At 38.8% G+C, this 14,115-nt stretch overlaps 1 protein-coding gene across 3 annotated transcripts in view; it reads left to right on the top strand.

Moving 5' to 3' along the window:
- The first annotated feature begins 6,672 nt into the window (after positions 1–6,672).
- Positions 6,673–14,115, top strand: part of VPS54 (VPS54 subunit of GARP complex) — a 130,808-nt gene continuing 123,365 nt past the window's right edge. For all 3 annotated transcript variants that reach the window (XM_090281381.1, XM_090281379.1, XM_090281382.1), the window contains exon 1: positions 6,673–6,755. The gene's annotated coding sequence lies outside the window, so the exon portion shown is untranslated. The remainder of the gene's footprint in view (positions 6,756–14,115) is intronic.

Raw genomic sequence — 14,115 nt, 5'->3', positions numbered from 1 at the left:
TATTTGGCAGATAAAGAAACAAAGGATTAGAAAATGAGCTCAAAACTACACTGCCAAAGTGTCATAGCTGAGTTAAAAAACCAGGGTTAGCTAAATTCCAAAACCTGTGGGAATTAAATACTGCAAGTGATAGACAGACTCTAGAGTAGCCGCCATGATTCCCACTTGGTATTCACAGCTTTGTGCAATTTCACTCTCCTTGAGTGTGAGGAAATCTTGTGACTTGCTTCTAAACCATAGAACATGGCAAAAATGATAGAATATCACTGACGTGCTAGCTGACTCACTGTAGAGAGTTTAGAGAACTCCTTACTAGTTATAAGAAGTAAGCAACCATTTTGGGAAAACCTGTATAGTAAGGTGTCCTCTCGGAGATGGGAGCAGTCTCCAGCCAGCAAGAAGCAAGGGCTGTCAGTTCTACAAATAGAAGATCTTAAAACAACCTGAGTGATCTTGGAAGTAGATTCTTCCTTAGTATCCAGTGAGAACCCAGCCTGATGAATGCAGCCTTGTAAGATAAAACCCTGAGCGGAAGACCAAGCTAAACTGTGCCTGGACTCCTGCCTCACAGAAACTGTAACAATAAAAATGTTATTTTAAATTGCCAAGTTTGTGGTAATCTGTACACAGCAATAGAAAACTAATGCAACACATTACCTTGGTTTTCCCTGTACTTGGAGTAAATTCTTAGTAAATGGTTGTTGCTATTATTATGATAATCAAAATGGAAATTTAGCATATCAGAGTCAAAGAGAATTTTAATAGTTAAATAATTGTTCCCAAAGTCAAGCAGCTAATTTAGAAGACACAGAGAGATGATGACATATGAAAAACTTGTATATTACAAACTCCCAACAATTATTGAATATATTATTACCACATGAAATATAAAATTTCTAGTAGTGCTTACATCCACATCTAGTTTAATGTCTTACACCATACTCAAAGGAAATTGCAAAGTTTTCCTACATTGAGATAGTCTAACATTAGATATGAAGAAATATTAAATCATTCAGATTCCAATGATATTGTTATAAGTTGTGATTTTTAAACATTTAAACATTTTTGGGACTTCCGGCCAAGATGGAGGCTTAGACGGACACGCTAGGTCTCTCTCTACAACTAGAGAGGAATACAACTACTTCAAAACAAAGGATAACTAGAAATTCCAGAAAATAAAACTACACGGAAGCCCAACATATGAAGTTATAAACCAGCGGTGCCATTTGGGCAGGTAAGAGTTAAAGAGGGCAGTGCTGTTTGCGGTCGCACCTGGAGCGGTGGGGCGGCGAGGAATCCCGGCGGGTCAAGCCCCTGGCGGTGCGCGACCCCGGCGCTGGGGAGAGCGGCCGCCGCATCGCCTTGAACAGTGAGGCCCAGGGGGCGGGAGGACAGATCCCGGTCTCCTAGCTGAATAACTGTGTGAATCCATCTTGGACCCCCGCCCCCAAAGAAAGCACCACAGGGCTGCGAAATAGGTCGCGGACAGGCAGGCGCCGGTCGCTGATTTGTGACGCGTACACAGGCACTGCCCCGGACAGCCGGCCCAAGAAAACAAAATGCATCTGTCAAAATGAGGCAGACAACTATAGAAATCCCGGTGACACAACTCACCAGGCAGCAGATTGAGAACCTGACAGATGAACAGATAAGAAACCTGTCAGAGGCTCAGTTCTGGGCCATTATTATCAGGTGGCTTACAGAATTCACAAAAGAGCAGGAAAAAGATAAGAAAGAAGCGAAAAACTTTCATAACGAAAGGAACAAAACCACATACGAGAAAGATGGTGAGAAAAAAAAATCCAGAGTTCATTTCAACAAACTGGAATATGGAGAAGGAGAAGGAACAAGCAGTCAACCAATGCAGCGAGAGGAAATGGGAAGCAACAATGAGAGGATCAGAAACCTCTGGGACAGCTATAAAAGGCCCAACATAAGAATCATTGGTTTGCCAGAGAATGAGGAAGATGAACTAGAACTTGAAAAATTGAGTGAAAATATAATAAAGGAGAACTTCCCAAACTTGGGGAAGGGAATAGACTTGCAGGTCCAGGAAGCAAGGAGAGTTCCCAAGAGACTGGACCCAGGGAGAACCACTCCAAGACACATTATAATCAAAATGTCAAAAATTAAAGCTAAAGAGAGAATCTTAAAAGCAGCAAGAGAGAAGAAAAGAATTATGTACAAAGGGGTCCCAATTAGACTATCAGCTGACTTCTCAAGGGAAACCCTACAGGCAAGAAGGGACTGGCAAGAAATATTCAAAGTAATGAAAATCCAAAACCTACAACCACGAATACTCTATCCAGCGAAATTGTCATTCAGAATAGAAGGACAGAGAAAGTGTTTCCAGGACAAAATAAAACTGAAAGAGTTCATTAGATCCAAACCACTGTTATATGAGATGTTAAAGGGACTGGTTTAAAAAACAGAAGCTAGGGAGATGAAACAAAGGCAAACTAAATAGGCAACGAGAGTGGAAAAGGAACTGTGGGTACGGGAAGCATATTGGGGGGAGGTCAACAGGGAGGGGGAATGGGGAAAGGGAGGGAGATGATATAGGAATTGGGGATCAAGGTAGGAGGGAATGGAATAGACAGAGAGAGGTTGGGAGGAACTGTATGCACAACTAATGGACATAATCTAAAAGGGGGGGACAACTGGAGGGAGGGGGGCCACCGGGTGGAGGGGAGCAGAGGGAAGGGAAATTGGCACAAATGTAATATTTTAATCAATAAAACACATTAAATATGAAAAAAAAAACATTTAAACATTTTTAAATAGTTTATATATGATGGATAAAATAATTCAGGGCATTGGATCAAAAAACAAAACTCAGATGAAACCACTATCAGCATACTTTCAGTTCATGAGTGCACATGAATTTTGCTTACCTGAGATAATTTACACTAAACACACAATGTAAATATATAGGAGATCTGTCCAGAAAGTATCCAGTCATGTACTATGAAAAATAGACATTTATTGAAGAAGATGCAGGATACAAGAAACATTGTACGTAGGACAATGGCACCTCAAAACCCTTCAAAGTAGGCACCTTGGGACCTCACACAGTTCTCCTAATCGCAGTCAGCTGCCTTGTTGTCTTTTCCTGAATATCATAAGAAGAGTCAGAAGTCAAAGGGTGCCAAATCGGGGCAATAGCGGGACTGAGTCACCTGGGTGATTTGATGTTACACAAAAAAACTCTTCATAAGACATGATGCATGGGCGGGCACATTGTCGTGATGAAGTGGCCAGTCACCAGTTGCCCATAGCTGCAGCCTTCTGAATCATCCAGATAGTTTTGGGGAGTAATGTTCAAGCTTAACGCAAAATTTGATGAAGATTCGTTGCTCTACTCACTCAGTCTTTGGAATGCAATGGCACACAGTACACATGCTCACTCAACTCTCAACAGTGTCTACTGACCCCACTTGACTAGTACAGTGAAGCTGTCATTGTTCACACACACACACACATTCTAGTCCACTCTCCTTGGCTGTCAGGTTACATTGATGTTGTGCAAACTGTTCTTGTTATATTAACAATGGTTGGACTTTTATGGGACAGACCTTCTATATTTAGCTATAAAGTAGGAAGAGGACTTGAATGGTTTCCACCTTATACATTTAAGGTTTATTATTGTGGAATAAAGAGGGGCTAGTGCTCATGTCTAACTAAATTGCAAAATGATTTTTCTGATTGTTCCTTTTACCAGTGTCCCCATTCTCTTCTGAATTTATATCAGCATGTGAATGTATAGTTTCTGTCAAATAAGTCATTTAGAATGGTGTTGATTGACATGTTAACCTCACTACTGTTGCACAAGTATACACTGAACATATAGTAAACATAAAAATAGGCCTTTTATAGGTGTTTCAAAATTTAAAAATTTGCCCATTCTTCCTCTAATGAGAATATATGGCCCTGATAATTATCACCATTTATAATCTTAACAATTTTAATAAACATTATGCCAAATACAGTGTTAGTAATATGGTAACTCAATATTTTCTTCTTTTTAGGACAATGATGATTTCTATCAGTTTTTCTTCTTTTTTAAAAATAATTTATTTTTGTTTCATTTATTTATTTTTATTTATTTTTAGAGAGGGGGGGAGGAGAAAGAGAGGGAGAGAAACATCACTGTGTGGTTGCCTCTCACTCACACCCCCAACTGGGGACCTGACGTGCAACCTAGTCATGTGCCCTGACTGGGAATTGAACCAGTGACACTTGGCTCGCAGGCCGACGCTCAAGTTTTTCTTAATTTTCTGTTATCTGTGCTTTCTGGAAATGATCACTAATAGTATATCTATACATATTTGTGATTTGCCTTTTCCTTCTAATACTGAAATTATTCAAGAGATAATAAATGAACATATTAGTTAATTTGAAATTGATCCACCTAAATTAAATTACTTGACTAGTTAATAGTCTTTTGTTTTGTTTTTGGCAGATCTGATCAACAGCATTTACTTCTCTGTTTAGATTCATGATTATGATTTGTTCTGTGGAAAAGAAAAAGTAGACATCATGCTGGATCTCTGAAAGAACTAAGCACAATATCCAATGTGTATTTTCTCCCTACAGTATGTTATCTACTGTTACATAATGAGTACAGCAAACCAGTCTGTCTTGTTCTAGTGTTTACGAAATACTTCAAGGCTATTATTTAATCCATGCCCACTAGAGCAACTTGGAATCTTTTTTGGAACAAGGTGGAGTATAAGTGCAAAGAGTTTTTGAAGGAAATTTGACTTGGGGTGGTGAACACACAATACAATATACAGATGATATATTATAGAATTGTACACCTGAAACCTATATAATTTTATTAACCAATGTCACCTCAATAAATTAAAAAGGAAAAAACAAACAAACAAACAAACAAACAAAAACAGTTTTTAAAAGGCCAAACTGCCAGGTAAGGCAACTTTTGAACTGTTGATTTCCTGATGCAGGCTCAAAATTTAGGAACTTTGCTAAATCCATTTCTTAGTTAAAATCTATGAATTGATTCTAGATTTAAAGTGAAATTATTTTCCTCTCTGGCCTTAGTTGTAACTTGGGGAATCTTTGCTTAATATTTTTATAATACAAACTCATCTTTTTATAATAAGATCAGGGATTTAGATGGATTTCTCTATTATTTTATAGTTAAATTTATTTCATGTTGGGATTTGATATCCTCACTCTCCTTGTTACAAAATTGTGGAGAATTGAAATGAGAAAAACAATGTAAGAATTACCACTCAGCTCTTTTTGTTTCTTCCTTCTTTTTTGTCCTTCCCTTCCTCCAACTTTAGCTCTTTAGTGTATAAAATATTATTTCACAAAGAGTTATCTTCACAGTGTTCAAAGTGACTTCTTGGAAGTGAAACTTGCATGAACTTTTTTTCAATTCTCAACTATAACAGTTACATTTTCACTTTTGATTTCTTAAACATATTATGTTTCTTAGAAATACCTGGAACCCTGATATTTTTATTCAAAGAAAGTTTCAAAATAGAAAGAAATCTTCCTAAAATTAAGACATTAGGACTCATGAGGGACCTTTTTTCTCTCTTTAAAAATATTCTAAGACATTCCCTTTCTTGCAGATTGTATTTTATTGGATTAAGATTGCAGGCCCTCTGAAACCAGGCTGAACTGGATTACCGTTAAAATCACAATGGGGAGGCATTAATAATTCAGTGCGATTGGTATGATAGGTGCCTGGGAGCAAGGCCTGAACTAAGGAAAAAGACGGCTCAGTAGCAGAGTCTCCATATACTGTGGAGAGCACGCACTGTTTACAGGGTCCAGAGGGATGTTGGGGAGGGGATGACCTTTAACTTTTCAGAGGACGTTTATTTGGAAAACCCTGAACGGTGTTCACTTTGAGGGGGTGGCAGGGGAGGTCGAATGTTGTGGAAGTGTATACATACTTTAGTAGGTCCTGGGTGATTTAGGGACTTCCGGAGTCGGTGGGTCTGGGGAGTGGGCGAGGGCTCTTGTCCCAGGGAAGGCGGGAGGCGGCACCTGGGTGCTCCAGAGAACAACTCTGGGTGGGGAAGGATCGTGGGGAAAAGTAGAGTTCAGCGTGGGTTTTTGTATTCGCGTTCAGGATTATGAGAGGAGATGCAAAGGAAGCGTGCGAGGTATTTCCCGCTGCTGCGGAATGCCGGCTGCGCCAAAGCCATAGCCCCTCTACCGAGGCGGCAAGCACTGCCCCCGGGCCGGGCTACGGCCCTCCCGCCCCAGCGGAGCGGCGCGGTGGATTGTGGGCTGGGGGCTGCGGCGGCCTCGCTGCGGCCTCCGGCACTTTCTCCCCCGACCTAGCCGGGCCAAGCGGCGTCGGCGGGGCAAGGGGAAGCGGTCAGCAGGGAGCAGAAGCGCTAAAGAGCAGTGGTAGCAGCGCGGCCGTGGCTCCCCTGCAGGCCGGGAATGTGGGAGAGGCGGTGGCAGCAGCGGCGGAGGCGGCGCTGCGGACCCGGGGGAAACTGCTGGCTGACAGGACACCCGGGAAAGACGTGAGGGAGCCGCCGCTGCCGCCTCTTACCGCCAAGCAGAGTTGGACTCAAGAGGGCGGCCCTGTGCTCCCCGAGCTGTGGGGTAGGCGGCGCGGGGCTGGGGTGAGAAGCCGGGCTCGGGCCCGGCCGGGCTCCGGCGCCGGGGGCAGCGGAGCAGCAGTCTCAACACGACGTGAAGGGCTGGAGGCGGCGACGATGCACTAGGCCTCGCTCTGGGCGGCTGCCCGAGACCCGCAGGTAGGTGTCGGGCCGACCCCACTTGGTTCTAGGCGCTTCGGGGCCCACCTTCTCCCGATCTCCTCCATGAAGAGAGGGAGCCAGACCCCACCTCCAGTCTCCTCCCCAGCTCCAAGCAGGCACAGTTTCGGTCATAACTGACCAGCGGTGAAGCTCCATTCTCTCCTCGGCCACCTCCTCCTCTTTCTTTACACTTCATCCCGGATCGGGCCGACAGACAGGCTCACCACCTCCAGCCGGGGGCCACAAACGCCATTCTAGCCTCTTTTCCAGATCCAGGCTCTGGAACTTCCACCGCCCTCCTTAGATGCTGTCCCCAAACTTTCTTTTTACAGCCGGGCCTTTGCGCCCACTTTTCATGCTACTGGAACAATTTAAATTAAAAAAAAAAAAAAATCATTTTCCTTTCTGGGGAAGGCTAACCCAAAGAATAAGTCGGTGTTTTGCAGTTTGGCAATTTAGCTCGCAGTATTTTGTTCAATAATTAATGTTCTTCAGTTCTGCTGCTTTCTATCTCTGCTTTGGTACAAAGGCCGGCCTTTCCAGTCGTTGACAAGGGAACTTTTGCCTGCCCTTTATAATTGACCACTTGGGCTGTCCATGTGCTCAGCTCAGAATGGTATTTTTAGAATTTTGGTTGAGCCGGGTTGCATTTTTAAAAAAATTCCCCATTAACTAGCTTTATTTTTTTAGTCTTTATTGAGGTTTTTGTTACTTTCAAAGAATTAAAATGTTTGGAGTATTTTTGTTTTTAATCGGTCCTGTTTCTGATTTATCAACCCCTAGGGCAATCTTAATAGTAAATGCTTGCAAGGCAAGTGATATGATAGTATACTGAGAAGTGTGTTATTGTGCAAATTGCAGATTTTGATGGACATTTAGGTTGACTTTTATAAATCTATGGAGGATTCTAATTGGAAGAGTACCTTGAGAGCCTTAATTATCTCTTAAGTATTTATGATAGAACAGAAGGAATGATGGGAGTTGTTTGTTTGACTGTATTTGTATTGTAGTTTGAATCTGACTTCCTAGCAATAGGGGTTACTTGATGGTTCATAGTGATCATCATTGCGCATGGTAGGTTTGGGTAAAAATGATCAGTATGTGCAAATTTTGGTTTGGGGTATTAGATGTCGGCAATTTAATGTGATCTGGCTATTTTTCAATTATGCTGTGGTACCTTCAGAATTATTACATTACTGTACCAGGACAGACATTACAGTCTGAGGATCACTGTTAAAAAAAATGGAAGATATTTCAGTGGTTTTCTTTATATAAAGAATGTATCACAACAAAACTATAGACTATCCGTGTTTTGTTGCTGACTATATTCATGTATTTTGTTCTTGTGGAGGTATTGTTACGGTAGCATTTGGTTTTCTGAAATGGTTTTCATGGCTTTTAAATCAGGCAAAGTTCACTAGGAAAAGATTAAATTTGCATATTTTTTTCTGGAAAAGTTAAAATTTATTTCTATCCAGGTATTGTTTTAATTTTTAAAATTTTTATTAAATTTATTGGGGTGACTCTCGTTAACAAAATTATTTAGGTTTCAGGTGAACAATTGTACTACACATCATCTCTACACTGTATTGTGTGTTTACCACCCCAAGTCTAGTCTCAATCTATCACTATTTATCCCCCCTATTCTCTCCTCCAAATCCCCTCCCCACCCTATCCCTAGGCAGTCACCACACTTTTGCCTGTGTCTATGAGTTCTCTCTTTTTTTCTTTTGGCTCAATTCCTCCCTCACCGTCCAACAGCTGTCAGGGTATCCTGGGTAGGTATTAAGTTTTCAGTGATTTCGGAACTAAAATCAAATCGTAGAACTCATGAAATGGCAAAATTTGCAGAATTTATTCTTAATCACATTTTCTGTCAGTAAAAGTCGGTAAACTTATTTTTCTGCTTTTAGCTTTTTACAAGCAATTTTATTGAGTGAAAGTACACTCATTTAGAGTGTAAAATCAGTGATGTTTAGTATATTTACAAAGTTGTACAACTGTCATTATAACCAAATCTAGAATATTTTCATTACCCCCAAATTATCATTAACAGTTACTCTCCATTTTCCCACCCCACTCAAGACCAAGGCAACCACTGATATACTTTTCATCTCAGCTTTTTTGCCTCTGTGGTTCATTCATATAAATGCTATCAGTTCAATAGCTTGAAAAGTTTTTGTTTTAAAATCAATTTACATGTTTAAAATATTTTGAGTCAGAATAAGCAACTGATCATTGGTATTAAGCAATGCTTTAAACACCTAACATACTTTTTGATTGTATTCAGCATAATGTGTGGAGAATGAAAAAAGCGTGAATGGCTTCATTGATCTTAAGAGGTGGTCTGGTCAGCTGGGTATCAATAATTAAAAGCTGAAAGAGTATTTTTTGTCAATAAGTAAAAGCTGAGAATATTAGGATAGTAAGGTAAGAAAATACCTTAAAGGTCATCAGCTTATTTCTTGCTTGCTGCACAAATAGATGGCAGGAACCTTCGCATGAGGAAACCTGCAGAGTGGGAGCTTGAATCTCAAAGATGCATGGTTCAAGAACCACAATGTGGCCATGAAGGGCAAGGAAGGGGAATTCATCAGTTAGAATTGTTTAGGTTCTCTTATACATGTATGCATGCTTGTATGTATGTACATACTGTATTTGTATTTTACTAGCAGAGGAGGGAGAGAACTGGACATTTCCCCTGTAAGAGAGACTAATGTTTCCACATGGATGAAACTCATGTTACAAAATTCTTTAAAAATGCTTTAATCTAAAGAGGATGGCATATGTAATATATTATTTAATCTGCTTATACTATTACCATTTTATTTTAAAAACTCCACATTTTAAAAAAATTAATTTTTAAAAATTATAATTAATAAGACTGGTTGAAGGCCTCCTTTTTCAAAGATCCAGGGCCCTAACATCTAAACCATTTTCATTATCACAAGGGATGGTGATAAACATTCTACAATAAATAGGATATATCCTACTCCACCCCCTCCAATCACCCCAAAACAACAAAGAATTAAAGAATTATCTGACCCAAAATGTCAATAGTATTGTTCTAAACATATGATTTGGCTGATTCTGGTAAGGGCCTGAGCTAGCAGGAAAATACTCTCAATGTGACACTGGTGGATCAGATTAACCCTTTAGGTTCTCTAGCAACTTTCTTTGGAGGGGCAGGCAGTTGAGAGAAAAGTTAAAGGAAACCTATTTATGACACAATGCAGATATTCTTTATCTATTTTGTTGTCTTCAAGTCTGAAGAAAAAACTTTCTTATATTTTTAAATTGAATTTATTGGGGTAATATCGGTTAATAAAATTATATGGGTTTCAGGTGCACAATTCTATACTACATCACTTATATATTGTTTTGTGTTCATCACCTCAGGTCAGGTCTCCTCCCATCACCATTTATCCTCCCAGACCCTCTTCTACCTTCCCCTGAAGAAAAAAATTCCTTCCCCCCCCAAAATGGCATCCTTATTTTACTGCAAATTTGAACTACTATTATGTTTTGAATTGTTTATTACTGGTGCATAGGTTTTTTGAAATTGGAAATAGATACAGTATAGTACTAATTTGTTTATCTATAAGTGATTTTATTTTTTCATGATAGTGCCAACTGCCAAGGAAAAAAGACATAGGCTAAGTGTTTTAGTTAATTAATGTCCAAAAATTTCCAAAGCTTATACATGAATCTCACCTTTTTTTCCCTTATAGCCAAAGTTTTGATTAATTGTTTTTAACAACTCAATTTAATGATGAAAGAAGATCGACAGTTGAAGTCACTTCTGCTATTTACTCGTCTTATGACCTTAGATAAATTATTCAATCTTTCTGAGCCTTAATTTTCTTTTCTATAGAACAGGAATAGTGATAATTTCTGTATTATAAGGTTATTGTGAGAATTGAATGAGGTAATTGTGTTAAGATGCTATGTCAACTATAGAATACTGTGTAAGAGTTAGTTAATACACCTGAAACAATTGTTACATTATATCTCAATTAAAAAAGGAGTAAGTTACTGTTTCAGAAGAATCAAGTTAGAATGGGATAGAGGAGATGCGAACAGCAGGAATATAGATAGCAAGGCAGAGAACAGTGACTGCTGACAGCCTCTGTAAGAAGAAGAGAGAAATTCTAAAACATATATTGATAAACTAGCAAAAGAACTACCATTATTATCATAATTAGAAGCTCTTTAATATAGGGGCAAACTGACTTCCTTCAGGAGCATCTGAGAGTATCACTATTATAGAACAGTATAAAACTGATTATTAAAATGGTGAAATCAAGTTATCAGGAAAAGGTTACCTTGTTTTCAAAATGTTATTTGAAAAATTATGAAAATACATAATTAACTTCAGAAATAAATTTTGCACAGCTTATTTGTACAAAAAGTTTTAGCCTTTTTTGAGAGTAAGCTACAGTTATCTGGATTAATTCCCTTGTTAGGAGTAATTCTTTCTGACTTCATTTACTATTCATGCCTCCTTTATTTGAGGGGTTTTTCTACCGCTAGTAAGTATTCTTCAAATGTGAAGATTTACCTGAAGAAATAAGGGCTTTAAATCTATTCACTATTTGTAAAATATACCTTTCTAGAGTTGTTTCTTTTTCTATTATTTTTCAACATCTTTTTACACAAAAAGATATGCTTAGATTTCTTTTGACATGTCCAGTAGTCCATAGTTTGTTCTGTAGCATTTAAAGTTGAATAACTAAAATACATAAAATCAATGGGGAAAAACCTCTTACAATTTTGTTAACTGGTCAACTTTCACAATCCTACAAAAGTAAAAGTTTAGGTAAATAGCTGAAGCTATTCAGTGAGATTTTTCTGGGGTAACAGGAGAGTAGAATAATTTGAGACAGTATTCAGAATAAGTCCTGTGGTGGTATTGGTAGGTGTATTTTTTTTTTTTTTTAAATATGGTGAACTTAAAAAATTGATTTTAGAAAGTGGGGGAGGTTTTCAGGGTAAAAAATTGCTGCCAAATGCTGCCAAATGCTGGTCTGGTGGCTGAATTGGTTGGAGTGTTGTTCTGTATACCAAAAGGTTGTGGGTTCAGTTTCCTGTCAGGGCACATACCTAGGTTGGGGTTTGGTCCCTGGTCAGGGTATGTACAGGAGGCAACCAATAGATGTTTCTCTGTCTCTCTCTCATTCTTCTTTCCTCTCTCTCTCTCTCTCTCTCTCTCTCTCTCTCTTTCTCTCTCTCTCTCTGTCTCTCTCACTCAAATCAATAAACATATCCTCGGGTGAGGATTTTTTTAAAAAGCCACCAATTTGGAGAATTTTATATTCAAATAGTTGGTGTCGTGACTGAAAGGAAGTTCAGAGAGTAGGTGTTTGTGTGTGAGTATTGTGGTGACATCATATTTTATAATGTTTCTTTCCTATGAGTGAATAAAGTACAATTTGGAAATCAAAATAATTATGTCGAGAAAGTTCATGCCTTGATTTTTTCCTTTCAGTTTGGCTAAACTGAGGTGTAGATTGGACTCATGTTGTAAAGAGTTTTTAGACATGGTACACTTGATATATACCACTGTCAAAGAATACTTAAAAGAGAGTGACCTATGAGATCTGAATTTTAGAAAGATGATTATGAAGTTGAGTGAGGTTAGGACCAAAGAAGGATTTTTGGTAGGAGACTCTCCCATAGTCTAATCTGCAAATAAAATTCTGAATTAGAGCAGTGGCAGTTGGAATGGAGAGCAAGACATGGATTTGTAATGAATTTTGGAGGTAGAATCCATTGGACAGTCCAACTTGGTACAGTATTCCCTCACTTATCGCAGGTATTATGTACCAGACTCCCCCATGAAGTAGGAACCTTACATTTATTGTGCACTCTTAAACCTACGTAACTTTAACAACATACGTATACAGTACCGCAAAATCCCACGATATAGCGAAAAATCCCACGATATAGCGAAAAATCCGCAATAAATAATTAAATATATATTTTAAAATCCTGCAATACAGTGAGGCCACGATAAGTGAACTGCAATATAGCAAGGGACTATTGTATAGAAATTGAAGAATGTAGAGAGGTTAGGGAGTCTAGAGGCTCTAGGGTTTCCAGCTTGGGAAACTACATAAATGATGTTGCCATTCACCGAGTTAGAGAAGGAATAAATTTTTGGCAGGTAAAAGAGAGTAGTAAGATGGTAGATGAGATTAAATTTTGCATGTATTGAATTTTAGGTGTCTTGTGAGACTTGGAAGATGTCCACTAGGCAGTTATAAATTTGTGTGTGGGACACTGGAAAGAGGTTAGGACTGCAGAAGAATCTGAAATCTATGTAGTATTCTCCATCTCTTCTACCATTATCTGAGTTTGAGTTCAGGCTGCACTCATCTCTCACCTAGATTATTGCAAATTTGCTATCTGGTCTCTTCTAGTGTTAAACTTCTCTCATCCATTATCTGTGCTACAATCAGTGGTCTTTCTAATGACAATTAAATTATTTCTGTGACTTTTATTCTCAAGATGAAATCCCTATTCTTTTAACAAATTTATAAATTCATTTGTTATTTTCTCAACTTATATCTCTAGCCTAATGACTCTCCACAACTCCCTTTTCCCCCCAAATATATAACTTCCTAGAAATATTGACTTATAGTTTCTGGCAATAGGCTCTCTCTTCCCTCCAAACCTTTGCACATACTGTTTCCTATTCCTGGAGTGTTCTTCTGCTCTTCCTCCCCTCCATTTATCTGTCTCATTTCTACTTATCTTCAGTTTTTAGTAAACTTTCATTTGTTTGTTATTATTGAAAACCTTTAAACCCACAGAAAAGTCAAAAGGATAGTAGAGTGAAGACACACACACACGTGCATGCACGCATTTTTCTTTTGCCAAACCTGAAAACAGGATGTACATATGATGCTTCACCCCTAAATACATAAGTATTCATCTTCCAAGTACAGGAACATTTTCTTAACACAATCACAGTACCATATGACACCTAAGAATAACAACAATTGCTCAACAATGTTATTCAACATATATTCCATACTTAAATGTCCTCATTTATCCCAAAATTCTTTACAGCGCCACCCCCGCCCCCCACCTGTAAGATTCCATCAAGGTTCATGGGTTGGGGCTGGATTGTTTCTTTTAGTCTCCCTCAATCTGGACTAGTTTCATTGCCTCCCTCACTTTTTTTGTTTATCTTTTGAAAAGTAAAGGCATTTGTCCTCAAGTATATTCCATATTCTGAATTAGTCTGTTTTTTCATGATTAGATTCTAGTCAGGTACGTCTGGCAAGAATATCCCACAGATGATACATGTACCTACCACTTTATCACCTCAAGAGGCACATACTATAAGGCT

Source organism: Furipterus horrens, unplaced genomic scaffold (assembly GCF_987537825.1).
Source record: "Furipterus horrens unplaced genomic scaffold, mFurHor1.1.pri manual_scaffold_6, whole genome shotgun sequence".
Classification (NCBI taxonomy): domain Eukaryota; kingdom Metazoa; phylum Chordata; class Mammalia; order Chiroptera; family Furipteridae; genus Furipterus; species Furipterus horrens.
The sequence above is the reverse complement of the archived record's forward strand: the minus strand, read 5'-3'. Positions and strand labels throughout refer to the sequence as shown.